This window comes from Corvus kubaryi, unplaced genomic scaffold (genome assembly GCF_017639235.1).
Source record: "Corvus kubaryi isolate FWS band 111438036 unplaced genomic scaffold, C.kubaryi_AGA036_p1.0 37236, whole genome shotgun sequence".
Taxonomy (NCBI): Eukaryota; Metazoa; Chordata; class Aves; order Passeriformes; family Corvidae; genus Corvus; species Corvus kubaryi.
In genome coordinates, this window is record NW_024581067.1 from 1,505,605 (window position 1) to 1,522,006 (window position 16,402).

Sequence of the window (16,402 nt, forward strand, 5' to 3'; positions counted from 1 at the left end):
AAGGGAAGGGAAGGGAAGGGAAGGGAAGGGAAGGGAAGGGAAGGGAAGGGAAGGGAAGGGAAGGGAAGGGAAGGGAAGGGAAGGGAAGGGAAGGGAAGGGAAGGGAAGGGAAGGGAAGGGAAGGGAAGGGAAGGGAAGGGAAGGGAAGGGAAGGGAAGGGAAGGGAAGGGAAGGGAAGGGAAGGGAAGGGAAGGGAAGGGAAGGGAAGGGGACATAGATTTTTTGAAAACGTATTTTTTCTGTCATCATATGTAAGTATCAGGAAACACGTGTACATACCGTGCCCTAAAAATAGCAGGGCTACAAAGAAGACAACTTTTTTTATGCCCTGGAACCCTCCTTTCTTTGGAGACCACAATATCTTCCCAGGGGGAAAAGAATAATAATTCAGAAATAACTTCTGTTGAGTGAAAAGATTCAAAAGATATGTTCTAAAAAGATGTTTCAGCTAAGCTCTTTTTAAGGGTGAATGGTTGAAGTAAATTTTAGAAGCAGGATGGTGCCTGAAGAGCTATGATTAAAAAGAAATCTGTGTCAATAAGCTCTAACAGAAGGAAACTAAACACCCTAAGGGATTAAAAAATCTGAATTTAAAAAAAAATCTAATAGAGTTCTTAACTCAGCCTCACTTTTCAGTCTCGTGGTAGTTTTGATCCCCTTCTCCGACACAACATTAACTTGTGTTCATTTAACAAATTCATCTGCACTTCCAAAATGGCAAGGAAAACGCGCTGGAAAGAGATCCATCTTTGGTAAAAGTCGAATTTGAGGTCAGCACTAGTAAAAATCCAAGCATACAAAAAAATTCAAGTCTCCCAAACTTCCTAAACTGTAAAATTTCCTTGAGCTTGTTTTTCTGCCAGATGGGGTTGTTATATTAACAGACCTTGAGCTTCTGTTTCAGAGACATCGGGATAACTCCAGCTCAGGTGTTGGCTCATGGTCGCATGCAAAATGAATAAAAAATGCATAAGGAAAATATAAAAGTTCCAGCTCATTCAAATTAGCCCTTATGCAATGCTTGAATTAGGAAGGAAATGATGGCAGAGAAGAAGGAGAATTTGGGACATCATTCCACCCCTCCTTTAGGAAACTGAAGCCAAGGAGAAGCATCTTTCAAATATCAATACAAAAAGCAAAATGAGCAATTTGGTGTTTTAAGCCCAGATCTGAAGTTAACTACCTAAGTGACCTGTCATACACTGTCAGTATCAAATAGAGCCAGAGAGCCAGATCTCCAGCCTTCTGCTGCATTGTACAGTATATTTGAATTAGGTCTCAGCTATAAGTGCTCCATTTCCACAGATATTTAAACCAGCAACAGTATATAACTTGGGAAAAAAGTAAACAAGTCGTATGGGAAATCCACTGAAACAGATTGTCTGTCATTTCACTTTTGTTCTATTTATTCTGTCTGTAGTTCAAACCTCATTTTTCTACATCTTGCCTAAACAAGTTCTGGGTTGTAGCTGCGACTTCCTCAGCACAGTAGAAAAATTTCAACTCATTATTCTTAGGGGAAAAAAACCAAGTGTGTTGTTTCTGAAGAGTATTGGAGCCATCTGTAAGGACAGAATGTGTCACTGCACATTAAGGAGCTCAAGGATCAGGCCCTGGATACTTCTACAGAGGCTTTTGATTGCTTTAGTAGTTATTTTGTTATGGCATTGCTGAATGTGATATTTCAGGTGAACAGAAACATGGGAATAAAATAACTTTTTAAATCGTACTCAAAAGGTTAATGGAGTGAGTTGCAGCAGCACCTCAGCCATATCTGTCATGCTCCTGGAACAGAGCTCTTTGTCTTGTTTTCAGTGAAGAGATAGTATGTTTTAGAGTGCTTCAGACTCAGGCAATACACTGAGGGAGACAACCTACAAAAAATAGTCAAACAAAAAAACCCCACAAGTGGAAACCATCCTTTAGCATGGATAAATAAGAGAAGGTGATGTCAGCAACAGTGACTGAAGAGATGAACCTCATGATCAGATCTGATCAGCCTGGGGTAGCAGAAGGTGTCCCTGCCTATGGCAGGGGGGTTGGAACGATTAGAACTTTAATTTCCCTTCCAATCCCAACCCATTCAAGGACTCTGTGATTACATTCTGTGATTTCCCAACACTCACAACCTTGCAGAGTGCACGTGCAGGAGCTGAACTGAAGTTAGCAGGAGTGTTCTGAGGACCCAGCATCCAAAAAAGGTCCTGATTTGCGTAAATGTGGAACATTTAAGTATTTCCAATTCAAATTTCCTTTATCTAGAGTGTGCCTGTGCTTGCCCGGCTGTGCTCCAGGACAGTTTCACACAAATAGGAATTTAGGGGCCCTGGGGCTTTTAATGGAAGGTCTTTGGTTGCAGGGGTGTTGGGATACTGTGATGCCGTGTGCCACAACCAGCAGTTCCAAAACAGTGACAGCACCATGCAGTCAGGCAGGGAGTAATTACATTTAGACAGCCACAACCCTGAGGCCTCCTGCCCTATGATTTCCAAGGTCATACGCTTGAAGCAGAGGATATGTAATTTTCCTGATGGTTTAAAATGGAAAGTTATTCGATACCTCCTTCTTCTAAAAGGGAGCAAAAAATATGGGAGTGGTGAAGTTGTTGAGCACAGCCTCTTCCAGTCCACAATTGGGAACAGATTCCCAGACTCCTTTGATGGTAGGAAGGCTCATTGAAGGAACAGCTGTCGTTGTTCCTGGGTTCACCAAAGATAGCAGCAGCAGCAGCCACAACTTCCAGAAGAGATTAATGGCAAGGCAGAGAGGAGGAAATATCTCCTCCTGCAACAACAGCAGCTGCCATCTGCCGGCAAGGCAGGAGGGGCTGGGGAGCCTTCTCCAGGCTCCCGGCTCCATCCGGGATGGATCCAAGCAAGGAGCTTGGATGAGACCTGCAAAAAATAAGATACAGTGTCTGCCTTGCCAGGTCAAACTCTTTTTGTGGTTTGGAATATGCCAAGCCTTCCTGGAAATGAAATGGAGCCGTGGTTGTACCTTTCGTGGGTGAGACGTGAGGATGGGGTACACAGGGTCCTCTGCTCTCTGGTCCTAGACACTCAGGGATGCCTTACATCAGCAAAAATAGGGTATAAGTTTTTTTGAAAAATGGTGGGAAGAATGGAGAGAAAAGAAGAAATTTAAGGAAAACTGATATTGGGAAACTCAGCATTTTCTGAGTTGGATCAGCTTTAGGAAGGGAAAGACAGAGACAGCAGGAAGGAAAAGAGGTGCTGTAAAATGAGAATAGAGGAGGCAAGGGTAAGAGATAGCCTAAGAATCTTTTTAAAGCAGACTCTCAGAAGGAGCTTACTGTGGAAAGAAAGGTATGATCCAAGGTTTACAGCCCACTGAGAGGGTGACAGGGTGCAGGCAGCCATGGAGCAAAGCTGTAGCAGGACCAATTCCCTCAAGGCCAAGTTGTGGTTCAGGGAACTGGAAAAGTTACAGCTCAATTCCCTGCCTACACAAGAGCTCTGAAAGCAGCATCTTTCAACTTCTACCTCCCTCACCCTTCCCGCACAACCTGGGGTTATGTTGCTCCACAGTCCCAAGAGCCCCAGCTGCAATGTCACACTTTGTTGTAGGAGAACAGTCTGTCATAACTCATCACGCATTTTTTAAGTGTTTGTTTTGTGGTCAAAACCCTTGCTTACAGTTTACATATTTGCCCCAGAGCACCTACTGGACTTAAATAGGGTCAGCTATTACCCCACCGTGCGTGACCCCAAGGGACGTCTGAGGAAATCTTCAGCCTCTGGTTGTTCCTGTCCTCAGCAGCTTTAGTGATTCACAAAAGGGATTCAGCAGCACTGACATATTTCTTCATTCCTGTGTCAGACTTATGGAGCCTTGGTGCTTGCACAAGTTCTTGCCTTCCCAGTGCTCAGACCTCCACGGACCCGGAGGCTTGCAGCCCTGGCAAGCAAAGTGCACAAGTTATGAGCTGTCACAGCCTTTCTTGTGGCTATTTAACTGTCTTTCCTGAGGTAAATCAACCACCCCACAACGTGATTATAAGGCCACCTTCCAAGAATCTGCTAATGAATTCCTCCTCAACACCTAATGATTTACCTTGTATGGCTTTTACTGAAATGTAAAATAGCTGTTTTAAAGGGAGGGGCACCAAGGAACGAGAACCAAGTCATGCACTGAAGACCCTGGAGATCAGAGTCAGATGGAGAATGCAGGAATTCCTGGCTCTTGTCACTGCATTCATCCCAGTCTGTCCTTCCCAGCCATTCCTTCTTGTTTCTAGAAAAAAATAAAAACCATTCCTCTATGTTTAGAAACTCCACTACAAGAAAGTGCTTAAAATGTCCACCTTGTTTCCTTGAGGGGCAGAACTAAACTGAGAGGTGCCATTTTCCTCGTGTCACTGAAATAAGCTCTTCAGAAACATGAAGACCACAATGAGGCCTTGGAAGCCCAGGAAAAAACCTCAGCACCAGCAGCAGCCATGGGGTATGTTCTCAGCTCACAGGATGGTGTTCACCAAACCTTTCACTGAACCACGGAAGATTTTCTTTTAGGAATATTAGTTAGGAAAAGTCTTAATAAAAGAGAAGACAGAGATTTAAGGATGCAGGAAGTGGGGAAAAGATTTTTCTTCTCTTTCAGCTGCTCAGGTGGACCCTTGTGCCCTGAATTTTTGAAATGCCAGTGAAGTAGGGGGATAGAAGGAGAAATAATGCTGCTGCTATACTCTGTATATCCACTCCACGATGCATCTGATCAGTGGTTTTTTGTATTCTTAATGAGCAAATATTTGTTCAACTTCATCTGGCCGCTGGTAAGCTCCTTCTATCAGAATTTTCATCCTTTCTGTCAGCTTAAAACTATGAAGGATTCCTGTGAGGTTACAGCAGCTTTCATTCTCTCCACACTGTGACAAGGCCTGTGCCCTGCAGCGCTTGCAGAACCTCCACGGTGGGGACCACGAGGCAGGGCCTGGTTCCACACAGCAGCTTTTTGGGATTTCTGCAGTGCTCCAGCGTGGCCAGGATCGTGTTTTGACTGTGGGCTGCAGGCCTCTGTGCTCTTAAAAACACATGTTTTAGGCAATAAATTGTTTTGTCTATCTGCAAACACCACACTGTGCAGGCGGGGGGGACCGGTACCACAGCCAGGTGTCCAGTGAGGAGCCACCTTCCAGGAAGTTCCGCAAGGAATTAAGGATGCTAATGCAAAATCCACATTTCTCCTTTGTGATCTCCATGCGTGGTTTTCCAAGCTTCCCTCTCCACACACTGGTAACTTGCTGGAAGAGGAAGCGAGGCCTCTTTTTGTAGTATCTGTGTGTGCATGCAGGATCCCGCACTTTGTTCCCACAGCCCTGGTGAATGTGTGCACAAAAGTGGCACAGCGACTCCTGCCAGCCCCAGTGACAGCCCAGTCCTGCACAAAGAAATGGGTAAATAATGAAGTCTGGGAGTAAACTCTGGCAGGGGACCAGATATAATTCCACTTGGCAAGATTATCCAAGCCAGCAAGGAAGGCTGACTTTGTAGTATAAACAATTAACTGTGGTGCTAAAGGATCTACCACATGCTACATCACTGGCCAAGGAGGATGGGGGGAAGCAGAAATGGTTGATGTCTTTCAATTAATTTGTTCTCTGCAGATCATTCAGCTTTGGGATTTGATGGATTTGTTTTGCTTTATTAACAAATAGGAGAACACACAGGAAAGGGAAAATTCAGTGCATCCTGTGTCTCAGCAACCAGGTTTTTCTGCATGCTAACTCTTCTGAGTCTCAAAGCAATATTTCATTTGTTATGAGTGAACTTTATCTTCAAAGAAAAATCCAAGCAACTTAATTAATAGCTGATATTCAGAAACAATGGCAAGCATTTTTCCACTGACATTTTGGCAAGGAAATGTGTAAACACAGGAACTGATGGAGATTGCATATTGAATTATCCATTGACTTAGAAAAAGACCCTTCTTGATGCTACAGTAATGTCCTTCATAATTATTTAAAGAAGAGGGGGAAGGGCATTCATTTAAGAAAAAGAAGATTCAATCCATATTTTGTTGTTATCATCTTAGCAATGGCTTTTGACAAAGATTTAGTATCTGAGCCTCTGGATAGTTTTCTGTTTTATGAAACTGCCTTATTTTTGCTGGATTTTGACTTCTCCCTTTTCTAGAATGTGCTAACTACTACTATGCACTACTCTAAGTACTTCCTACTGTGGAACTCCTTCAGTTATAGAATGAATTTCAAGTCTTGTATGGCTAATTTGAACAAAGACTGCAAGCTTTTTCTCTGTGGAAGTTTGTTTAAAATAGATACTGAGTTGGAATCACCTTTCTTCAGAGGAGTGAGCTCTAGGAGCAATTTAGGATGTGAATATTGAAGGCCAAGGCACCATATAACTCTGAGTTTATGCAGAGCATGACAGGGCAGAGCACCTGTGACATCAAGACATCAGACTGGGCAACCAGGAGGCTTGTCACTGCTCAGTGATTTTTACTAGCTGTGTTCCATGGCCACAGCACCTAATTTGGGACTCACTTAACTAAACAGGGACAATCTTGGACTCTTGCACTTGTGAAATTGGCTTTGGCTCTGAAAGAAAGACACAAGAGGTTGTTCTGTTTTTAAAGAGAACAGAGACCATTCCAAGTCTGCTCTCCCTGGCACCCTGTGTGTGTGTCTGCCTGCCCTGGCTGGTGTTGCATGTTTGCCTTGATGAGCTCAGCTCCACGGGAGATCAAATCCCACCTTCTCTGCTCCCATTTCATTTCAGTTTTGGTGGAAATATTGGGCATGTGAGTTAAAAAAGCACAGCTTTGTACATCAGATGATCAATGGAGAGCGAAAGACACCAAAAGAGAGGTGCCTTGGAGCAGTCCAAGTGTGCAATCACATGGAATTCTGCTGCAGATCACCAAGCAATTACCAGGATTAAAATATTTCCTGCAAAGGGTCCTTTCGGCAGTTTTCCTATCCCAAATGCTCCACGATCGTCTCATCCCTGTCTCATTTTCCCCTCAGTGGTCTCAGGCATCCCAAGCCTTGTGACTCCCATTGTGGGGCTGGCACCCAGCACAGGATCCATCAACGCCTCACCTTCCCAAGGCGGTGACGGGCCAGCACAACATGCTGACACCTTTCAGGCATCCCAGCCAGGGAAACAGGGGCACAAAAATAGAGAATACCCCACCAGCAGCGCTAACAAATCCTGATTGTAACGGGGCCAGCTGTTGGAGGCCACCAGCCAAAGTGCCTTTGTAAGAATTCAGCAGTCAGATGACAATAGCTTTTAACCCAGCTGTGTCTGGTGGGTTTTCCCTTGTGCGGATGCAGCCACTTCTCACAGCAGCCAGCACAGGAGGGCCCAATAAATGGAAAGATTACACCTCCCAAGGTACAAGCACAAGTTTGTTCAAAAACTTTACAATTCCCGTAGCTTCTTTTAATTGGAGAGATAAATTATCCCACCTCACTCTGATGCACAGGGTGCACAGTGAAGGATATAATGCCTGACTCCAAGGCATGGTGCCTTTAGATGTGTAAGAGGGGACAGAGATATCTGCTCTGCTTTGAAGTAAATCATGTAAGGACCACCACTATCTCACGGAAAGTTTTGAAAATGCCATTTAAAAGCACTTGTGACCAGATTACCCCTGTGCCAGAGCAAACCAGAGAAACCTCTTGAATCATTCCTGTCATTAGACTATCTCACAACACATTTGCCAGACTGCTGAAAGAAGGTAGCATTTCCTCTAGACACCACATGTTGTGAAGTATTATAAATACATTGCAGAGCCTAGAATCAGGATCAGATTAGTGAGCTTGTGAAACAGTAGTGTTTTACTTTCTTGTCTCATTTATTTGAGAGGTACCAAAGCCAGTGTTGAAACCAGTTTTTCATGTATAAACATTCTAAAGTAGCACATGGAGTTCATCATACCTTCAAAGGTATGTGTTCCTCCAGCACATATGTACAGACAAGGTGCCAGAATGTGGCCGTGCCTCTGCCAGTCCAGCTACAATTTCCTGTTCTCAGTCTGTGCCTCTGAACTTGGGAGTGCTCCCAATTAAAATGATCCCAGAAGAGCAAGGGGATGAGAGCCTGGCCTCCATCTCCAGCTTTTCCCACAGGCAGCAGCCAAAGGACAGCACCCAGAAACAGCGAGCAGCTGCCCCCCCAGGAGCTGAGTGTGAACCTGTGACTGATCAATCCTAATAAACCCAGTCCAGCCTATGCTTAAGTAGCTGCATCTCCCCAACAACGCGTGAAAAAGAGGGTGTGATAGCCTGAGGGATGCCTGTGCCGAGGAGCACAGCTCAGAGGGCATCGTGGGGGCTCTCTGGGGTTTTTAATTCCCATGTTTTTGTGGCAATCTGAGGTGATCTTTGCTAAGATGTGCCTTGCTTGCAGGAGTGCCACTGTTAGCTGCAGTGCTTTGAGAGCCAAGAGCCCTGCAGGTGTGGATTGTGGCACCTGGGAACCTCGTTTTGTACCAAAACTCTCAGCACTAATATGCCCCAACCGCTGCAAGACCAGGCCTTCAATACGTACCGTCACCTGTAAGATTAAATAATGGAATTTCTGCAGTGAGAGGAGAGTCTCTGGGTTGTTGACAGGAGAAGCACCACCTGATTCTTGGGTTTCCTGCAAATCTAAAGTTCATTCTTGTGGTCTGCAAAATTCCTGCACTCTGCTGGAACAGAAACTTTGCATTCACTTTGTTTTCCTTTTATCCAGCAATCTGAAAACTTATTCTCTTGGAGGGCACTGCTGAATAAATCCCTGAGTCCTTATTAAGCACCAATAAATATCAGTATTTTTCACCAAAGAAAAGGAAGAACACACTGCAGGGGAAAAAGTCTGTACTGAAAATTTTGCCTTTTCTTTTCTGAAAACATAAATTATTTTGGTCATTAATCAGCTATTAATCCATGAGTAATAACAGAAATGTTTTGATAACAGTTTTATTTTCTGGAGTTATTTTAAGCAGAGTTTCTTTTATTTGTTTTGCTTTCTTTTCTTTTTAGAGAGGAGTATTTACCAGATATTTAGCCTGGAAGATATATGTATTTTTCAAATGTCCACAAATCTCTGCTGCTAAAGGATTTAGCAAACAAGCGCAGCCAAGTGCAAAAGTGGAGGAAGCACAGGAAATTTTGATGAGATATTGGTCAGTTTATTTGGTTTAGACTTTTAAATCCTCCACTGTGGGGACAGGAAAATTTTAATACTGGCAACAGATTTGATAATCTACAAACCAGACTATTCAGTAGAAGGCTGCTAATTATTCACTTCATCATCTGAACTCAGTGAATTAACACTTCGAATTTTATGGGTACTGCTTTCTTCTGGAAGTGTTTTCTTTGGGAGCCTGGTGTGTGTGCTTGTGCTGCTATTTCCAGGTCCAACATTCCCATGATAAAAATACAGTCAGGAATCTGACTGGTAATTATTAATAGTTACATAGTGTGTTGTGCCTTCCAAATGAAGAAGTGGCATGAGTTAAATTTCTGACATTCACAAGGAATCTCTTCCTAGAATCAGGCGGGGTGGAAATCTGTTGAATTCACAATAATTGGGAATTTTGCTTCCTCAGAAAAATCCAAAGCTCCTGGAGCAACATGGCAAGTGAGTTATTGGCATCTCACCTTCTTTAGTTTAGGTATACTCTGAAATTAGGGCATTAGGATGGTCTTTAGGTGTAGTGATGTTTAAGTAAGGAAGATAAAATCAGAAAGAAGAGCCTTCCGTTCTAAGTCATAAGAAGTTAATTTAAAAAATAATTAGTGTCCACAAAACTCTGAAGAAAATGGGATTTAACTTGTTAAAAGTTCTTAAGTGTGCATAAGGGACAGGGGAAAAAAAAAAGGAAGAAGAATAACTGGCTTATAACTAGTCGCCACCTCCTTCAAAGAAAGATAACAATGTGTAATGTTGAAAAATATTTAAATATAACGTGTAACCTCCTTGTGTGCTTCATATCTTTGCCACTCAAGTGAAGGCAGAGAATTGCACAACATTTTCTTGGTGCACTGGGGGCAATGAGTCAGCTTTGCTCTTCCAAACAACTGGTTTAGGTGGGCAAAGCCAGATTTTCATCCTTATTTTGTTGCTACCCTTTTCATTGGAGCCTCAGGGCTGATAAAGGTCTTGTAGTTGCCTCAGAGACTGAAACAGAGATGCCTGGCACCAGTGCCCCGTGATGGAAACACAAATTTCACTGCCATAAAGTGAAAACAAGTTGTGACCAGTGAGACAAAAAGTATAAAAACAAACAAACTTTGAGAGCTCCTTGCTAGAAACTTGTAATAAAGTGGAGCATTAAAGAGGTGGCCAGAGGAGCCTCCTGGAGTTCAGAAATTCAGATTTATCAGTGCTTGTCCAAGCTGATCCAAAGCTCCGGGGGTTTTGAATGCTGTCCATCACCAGCAAAAACAGGAATGACCCCATTTGTTGCATTTCCACAACAGTGATAGGAAACACTTTCCAAGAGACTGGGATGCAACCCACAGAAAACAAAAGAAACTTCTTGCTGGGGAACATCTGAGAAGCTTTTTTTTCCTGGAAACCAAGCTGGAAGAACAGTGTTATCTCACTGTGTTAAAGTGCAGTTTAAATGCTACTCCTTCATTTCACAGAACACAAAAAACACAGCCAAATATTGTAAATAAAGGAAACCCACAAGACAACTGGGCAGCAGAGGCTGTGCTCAGGTTGCCTTGCTCTGGTGGACGGGAACCTCTCTCTCCTTAACAATCTTCAGGTAATTAGTGTCATTTTGCAGAGCTGCAGTTCCCTGTGCACAAGTTTGTGGACAAAAGGCTGCAACAACCTCGATTCTTCCAGCCGGTATAACTCAAAATGTTGAAATACCTAAGAAGTGCCTTGTGATTTATTTGTAAAACAATGATGATCCTGATGGACCTAATCTTATCTCCTGGCGTGCCTCACCCATTTCTGAGTCTGTTTCCATGTCCCACATTTCCCTGCTCGGGAATTTCCTCTCTTAGAATACACATTAAAATAAACTAGATGTTCCTTAAGCATTATATTATTAAATGATATTATTATTGATAATGAGTATAACAGAGAAAAATGCACCAGATTGATCTTTCCTTGCTTTGTGGGGGGGACGTGCCCTCGCTGCTCGTTGTAAGCACCAGTAATGGTTAAAAATAACAATATTCACATTTCAACTTTCAGGAACAGAAGGAATTCTGGAGGATGTGTGGATTGATTATTTCCTTTCCTCCACTCCTTTTCCTCACTAGCTCCAGGCCTAGATAATAAAAGCTGATTTTAAAAGATGAGGAGATGAAGCCTCCTGCAGCATCTGCCAGGTTTTATTGATCCTTCAAAATTAAACTGGGGGCTGACAAGGGCTGCCTGCAGCCAGGCTCTCAGTTAAAAATTCACAGGCACCATTCCCTCTCTAAGATACAGCCTCCCTGTGTTCCTGGAAAGAGGATTTCCAGAACCATTCCAGCGTGTTGGGTATCACAGACACTGATACATGTGTATTTTTATCAAAATAGCTCATCCACAAACAAAAATCATTGTAAAATTCCTATGAAAATGCTGTTTTCTAGCTGCCACAACAGTACTTCTCAACATGGTACATAACTCTTTGATAAAGCATCATTGCATATAAAACAGCAATGTGTGCATATAAAAAAATTACTACAGATTATACACATTTTTCAGGAAAACATTCTCAAAGCCTGCTGGTGCTTCTCATGGAGAATTCAAAATTTCCCCTCTGTGCTTCTCCTTTTGATATATGTTAATTATTTATAAAGTAAAAAATTAAATTATTAATGTTCATTAATACATCCACATTACATAAAATGGATGGAAATATTTAATGTGTTTTTTACCAATATTCATCACTATTGGGGAGAAAGGAAAAGTCTTGAATACAGCAATTATCAGCTCACAGCAAAGCAGTCTGACTGATCAAAAACTGGCCTCAGAGGAGCCACAAGTGGGTCTTTAGACACTGACAAATGAGGTGATAGAAAATTTTTTTAAATTATATTCTTAATTTGGAAATTCCATTTCCAAAATTTCCCTCTTTGATGAGTGGAACTTGCTTCAGCAGAGTAACAGACCAGCCACCCCATCCACCTCAGCAGCCTGTGACAAAAGGCTCAGGTGTGGTGCTGCTGCGTGTGGGTTCCTGCTCAGTTTTCCACACAAACTGGATTTTAGGATCAGTGAATTGATCAGGGTTGATAAACGTGCTACGAGTCCCCAAGCAAACACCAACACTCATTAACATGCATCAGTCTGTGGTTCACATTTTTTTCATTCGTTTGGCCTAAATTTTTATATGCTGATAATTCATTATTTATTGAAATAATAATCAAAAAAAGATGAGCACAAAGACCATAACCACAGCAGGAAGATTTTTCTGGATTTATTTCTTGTGATGCATGGGAAGTTACCAGGGGCTTTCTTGCCTTCCCCTAAAGCCATTTGCTCTTCATGAATCCATTTAACACAGTATTTCATTCATTGCTCCTGTATGTGCAATGCATTTAAAATAGATGTCCTATGGACCAGTAAGGACAGTGTTGTGACCACCTGAAATTCAATGCCAGACTGAATCACCTTTCCCACCAACTCCTCTCATCTTTGTTATTGGTATTTCAAGAGAAAAAGTTAACAGGAGTGATGATAACAACATATTTCAATGGTCTAGAATTATTCATCAAAAAGGGAAGAAGACTTATAAATACATGGAAGAGACAAAATAATTTGGAAGAAAATGAAATATTGGCTATTCTTAGGTAATATAATCTATATTAACTACCTGTTTGGGTAAATTCAGAAACCTACTGCAAGAAAGCCTAATTCTGTATAGGCTTCAGTCAGGTGATCAACGAGAATTTTATCATCCTCATTTAATGTTTAAATAATTTGTTTCTTTTTCTACTACTGAGCAGTTTAGACAGGTGTATTGTGGCTTCTGCAGTAGTCTATTCTAAATCCATCCCTTCCTGCTGCCGCTGCTGCGGCACCTGGAGCAGCCTTGGTTGTACTTTAAACAACAGGACATCAATCCCTCGTGTTCCAATATTCCTTGTTCTGTCCCCAGAAGGACGTGTGTGCAGTGGAGTGTTTCTGCTGGAAGATGGAAAGTCAAAGTTACGGCTTTGACAGCCAGAAAAGAGAGTGTTGGGTCTTTCCAAGGCCCTTGATTCATTCCACTCTCACAGCCCTGAGAAAGGACTGCTGCCTCCTGCATTTCACCTTTGCCAGCTGTCGGTCTGGACACACACCCTGAATAAATGAGGATGCAAATACAGCAGTGCAGCCCTAGAGGCATTTTATATTTTCATTTTTATGCAAGACCTATAGGCTTTCTCTCTGGAAAAGAAAAAAAAAAAAAAAGGAAATGGTCCTGTACAAATCATTTCATGAAATTCAGAGCTAAGGAAATATTAATGTTCCCTGCAGGTCATATCCAGGGTAGAAAAGTACATTGTTCTGTGCCCCTTTAACAGGGCTTAAAACAGCTGAAAACATCAACATTTTGGTTTTTCAGAATCTAGTTTTAAAAGTAGCACAGTAGACTCAGCTCTGCAGTAAAGCAGGGAGTGATTTTTGTTTCTTTTTCAAACAAGGGAGCGCAGCAAGGATTATTCTTCTGCAGAATGATGAAGGAGCCATGCATTCTAGAAACAGGAGAGATGCCTAAATTCCTTGCAGACTGTAGTTATGCCACAGTCCTTGTGCCACTGCTGTCCCAGGAGTGACCCTGGGGTGGCACGGGGCAGGGCAGGAGGTACCTGCACCCCTGAGATCACAGGCAGGTGATTGCACCACAGCAAACACAGCTTGAGGTGACAACATCTAATGTTTCTTGTGGCCTTTGCATTTCCTATACAAGCCCGAGAGTGGGTTCATAGCATTTGATACTGAAAAGTCAACTATCAGAAGATAAAGCAGGAGTGGAGAAGAAAGAAGCAGCTGGTATTTCAGACCATTTCAGGCTTTTCCAGGGGGTAGCATAAAGAGCAGACAGCAGATACATTCAGCAGTGTCCAACAGAAACTTGAGAGGGATTACTGACTTCCTCCATACCATGACATATTTCAATTTAGGACATATGGAATAAATCAGAGCGGACAGCGTGGAGCTGGAACACACAGGAAAATCAGTAACAAACCTGGAGGGTAGTCAGAGGTGCTTGGAAGCCTGGGGGCTGTTAGCAGCCAACTCTGCTGCTTTTCAGCTGAGCTGGGATCAAGTGGGCACTGGGCAGACTGAAGGAGAGCTGGCAGAGGCATGAGCACTGCTAATTTGCAGCCACGTAGTTATTGAGGTTGCGGTCACCATTCTTTTCCATCCCTCTGCCTCCTCCTTGGAGCAGCACTTGATGTAGGATAAGGGTATTGGCAGGAGCAACCAGCACGGGAAGCAGGCATTTGGTCCATGATCTGGGTATTTGTGGCACCCTTTGTAGCCTGGCCCCGGCACCCTCTGCCTGTGACTGCTGGAAACCTTTAATAGCTTAAATTCATCAAAATCACAGCATGGTTTGGGTTGGAAGGGACCTTAAAGCCCACCCAGTGCCACCCCTGCCATGGGCAGGGACACCTCCCACTGTCCCAGGCTGCTCCAAGCCCCAGTGTCCAGCCTGGCCTTGGACACTCCAGGGATGGGCATAAATTATAATTGATACATAACATATAAATATATATATATATATAATTTAAATACAATCATCATATTGAGCTTGTAATTGAGCCACTGCAATGTAAAAATGCAGGCAATTTTCCACTATTGCTATAAACAGGACAGGACAATAAGATAATTGCGTGAACGGGAAAAAAAAGAAGGGAATTTTAAAAACAAAGATTTAAATAAAGCAGCCCTGTTATCTCTCTCTTCTGTGAGATTTTGTGGATGCTGTCAGGTCTGATTGTGAGCTCAGACTGACATTTTCTGCTGGGAAACCAGGGCTGCTCCCAGAGCTCTCTGCAGCTTTGCTCTGCAGTGTGTTTCTGTGTGTCCCACAGTCAGGTGGGGCAGCTCACGCTGGCTGGAGCCAAAGAAACCCTTATTTCCTGGTGATTTGGGGGGTTGCACTACTGCTTTTCCCCTTTTTTTAAAATCTATCAGGTTTGGCATTGTATCTTAGTTGCAAAAACAAAGGTTCCAGGCATGGCACACGTCTGGTGGGGCAGGACCAGCATCTCTTGTCGAAGTATCTGTGTCTCTCATCCAGGCAGCACCTGCAACCTTTGGTTTTTAATCCTCATTAGGGCCACTTCAGGGCAATGTACCTTGTTATTGCAGCAGAAGGGCTGAGGTAACAAGTTTTTGACTGATCCCAGGGTGTAGTAGCCCAGGAAGGATCTCTTTAGGCAGGATATTCCCAAATTGCCTGGGGACAAGTGGAGAAGCACCCTCTGATTTTCTGCTTTTTTTCGTTCAGTGGGAAAAGACTGAGCATATTCCTTGTTCCAGCCCTCTCCATCTCTCCCATTGCTGTCACAGGGTAGCCTGAAACCTGTCCACACACAGATGAATTTTCTGCTTCCAAGAGAGTTTCCCTAGGCCAAAAATATTGAATTTTCTGTCATAATCCTCATGTTGGAGTTACTGCACAGATTTGGGGAAAATGCATCTCTGCTTCACCTCTCTCATGGGGAAGAGGGAGGGAACAATGCAAAATCAAAGTCTGAAAGGGAATAATCCCCACAAATATAACCAGGTGGTTTTTTTTTCTCTGAGTACACAACAGTACGTTCACGTGCAGGTTCACGTGTCAGCGTGGGCTCAGAGTTCATGTGCCTGAGGTCATGAATTCCTCCTGTTCCTCATGCTGCCACTCCTGTGGCCATCAGCAGCTGGCTGCAAACTGGGTGCCAAACATCGTGTTACGCCCTAACCCAAGCTGAGGCTTTAAATAAATTCTGGAAAACTTTGGATTAACATCCATTCCCCTCTTTTCTATGCAGGGATTGATATGGTTGAGACAAAACCTCTCCTTCAGCCTCTGCTGGGCCAGATTCCTGTCTGAACCCAATCTGGGACGAGCTCATTCTCACTTCTGCCTGGCAGAAACCTTTATTTTGAGGAAACATTATAATTGAGGCCATAATCAATACACACAGATTTCATGCTCCAAAGAAACTGTCTGAATTCCTTCTGAGAAACAGAGAAACGTTTCTAGCTATCCATCAGACAAATAAATGACTACAAAAATTGCTATAAAATTACACTGGCGCTGGATTCAGCTCTGTCACTCAAGCTAGAGTGGCAAGGGAGCTGCACCACAGGTCTCTTAGTCTTTAATTAATTAATTGGGAGTATGATGAGATAGGGATTCCTCTGACAGACAGCAAGAGAAACTCAGCATCCACATAGAAATGAAGGACGTGGCCTCAGCTTTGATTAGACATTCA